This window comes from Eucyclogobius newberryi, unplaced genomic scaffold, assembly GCF_026437365.1.
Source record: "Eucyclogobius newberryi isolate DKJ021-1_F unplaced genomic scaffold, fEucNew1.0.hap1 SCAF_21, whole genome shotgun sequence".
Classification (NCBI taxonomy): domain Eukaryota; kingdom Metazoa; phylum Chordata; class Actinopteri; order Gobiiformes; family Gobiidae; genus Eucyclogobius; species Eucyclogobius newberryi.
In genome coordinates this window covers 182,283-184,782 of record NW_027315846.1, presented here as the reverse complement: position 1 = coordinate 184,782, position 2,500 = coordinate 182,283, and the positions used below count along the sequence as shown (strand labels likewise).

At 50.0% G+C, this 2,500-nt stretch overlaps 1 protein-coding gene across 2 annotated transcripts in view; it reads left to right on the top strand.

Annotated features, from left to right (window-relative positions):
* Positions 1-2,500, top strand: part of LOC140370314 (serine/threonine-protein phosphatase 2A 56 kDa regulatory subunit epsilon isoform) — a 42,545-nt gene that overhangs the window by 25,026 nt on the left and 15,019 nt on the right. The window lies entirely within an intron of this gene.

Below are 2,500 nucleotides of genomic sequence, written 5' to 3'. Positions count from 1 at the left end.
GTTCAAACACATTCACATCTGAGAGGAAAGTGAAACACGACCGTTTAAACTAACCGTCCCGTGTTTGTTTGTGTCCCGACACGAGACCCAACGCGTCCCGACACGAGACCCAACGCGTCCCGACACCCGACACGAGACCCAACGCGTCCCAACACCCGACACGAGACCCAACGCGTCCCGACACCCGACACGAGACCCAACGCGTCCCGACACCCGACACGAGACCCAACGCGTCCCGACACCCGACACGAGACCCAACGCGTCCCGACACCCGACACGAGACCCAACGCGTCCCGACACCCGACACGAGACCCAACGCGTCCCGACACCCGACACGAGACCCAACGCGTCCCGACACCCGACACGAGACCCAACGCGTCCCGACACCCGACACGAGACCCAACGCGTCCCGACACCCGACACGAGACCCAACGCGTCCCGACACGAGACCCAACGCGTCCCGACACGAGACCCAACGCGTCCCGACACGAGACCCAACGCGTCCCGACACCCGACACGAGACCCAACGCGTCCCGACACCCGACACGAGACCCAACGCGTCCCGACACCCGACACGAGACCCAACGCGTCCCGACACCCGACACGAGACCCAACGCGTCCCGACACGAGACCCAACGCGTCCCGACACGAGACCCAACGCGTCCCGACACGAGACCCAACGCGTCCCGACACCCGACACGAGACCCAACGCGTCCCGACACCCGACACGAGACCCAACGCGTCCCGACACCCGACACGAGACCCAACGCGTCCCGACACCCGACACGAGACCCAACGCGTCCCGACACCCGACACGAGACCCAACGCGTCCCGACACGAGACCCAACGCGTCCCGACACGAGACCCAACGCGTCCCGACACGAGACCCAACGCGTCCCGACACGAGACCCAACGCGTCCCGACACGAGACCCAACGCGTCCCGACACGAGACCCAACGCGTCCCGACACGAGACCCAACGCGTCCCGACACGAGACCAACGCGTCCCGACACGAGACCCAACGCGTCCCGACACGAGACCCAACGCGTCCCGACACCCGACACGAGACCCAACGCGTCCCGTCTCGTGTCCCGACACGAGACCCAACGCGTCCCGTCTCGTGTCCCGACACGAACACTCTAAAGAGCCTTAAACGTTCACGATGTTTTTATTGCCCTGAAAAACCAAATGTGTAACTTAAGCTTGAGCCTTTATATTGTAGAATGTGTGAAATTGAATATAACATGAGTAACATTAACACTAGGAGAAAATTATTATTCTATTATTTTTTTCATATATATTTTTTTATTATTATTATTTTTTTATTATTTTTATTTCAGTTTTCGAATGTATTAAAACAGAAAAAACACGGGACACAGCTGAAACTGACCATAGAGAGGAAATAAAATAAACATCAGCTAAACATTCAAAAACAAAATTGTATCATATTTAAATTAAAATAACGCTCCAAATTAAGTCCGAACGTTCTTTTATTTCGCTCGTACAAACCCAGAGGACGCCACAGAGCCAATCAGGAGCGAGCAGGCTTTTAGATAGAGGGCAGTTTTTCCCGTATTTTGGACGGGGAATTTTAAAATGTGGACGGGCATTTTATTAAAAAATCTTAGAAAAAAAGGGAATATTACAGTGTTCTTGCTGAGGGGTTTTGGCCCGGCCCCCGCCGTGCTGAAAAGATACTGCAGGTGTTAAGATAACCGTGGCGCGCTACCCAAAAAAACACCAGGCTGAAAAACAAAGATCGTGCTTTTCATTTCAGTAACATACAACGCTCTCATAGAATTAACCTGTTACCATCCACCTGTCCGCCGGCGAGCATTTTCCAAATTAGAAAAGTTCTATTACATCATCACTTTTATTTCCGTGGTCAATACCGTAAGTTATCATTTTAAAGGTTATTATCTCAACAGAACGAAATATGTCATTGATTGAATAATTTGCCCCAAGAAGCAATTGCCAATAGTTTGTGAGAAAGTCTCAACTTTTACAAACGCATGTCCTGTTTGCTGCTTATGACGGACGAAAACGGCTTTAATTCTGTACATCCTTGTACTCAGTCTGTCCGTAAGGAACCATTGAACAACAATATCCACTTGTATTTTTCAGCATTTCTCCGTCCATAACAAATGACCTGTTTGACTTATAAGATGGTGTTTGGCATCAATATTTTCTTCAGACTGTTTCCTACAGAATGAGACCGTCCACCATCTGTCCACGGGTTTGTTTTTACAGCCGCCGCAAAAAAGAAACTTTGACACATTATTCTAGCCAATAAGAATAGCTTTAGGATGGTGGGTGGAACTTCACACAGAATCGTCTCTATTCACGTGCGTAAAGCTGTCAGAGCCTAGATTTTTGGGCAGGAGGCGACTAGATTTTACGCATCACGTTTTCTGATTCTATTAGCCTTTTGGACGCACATTTTGTTATATATATATATGTATTATACTAATACAAAAATAAAATAAAAACGGGAAATTCT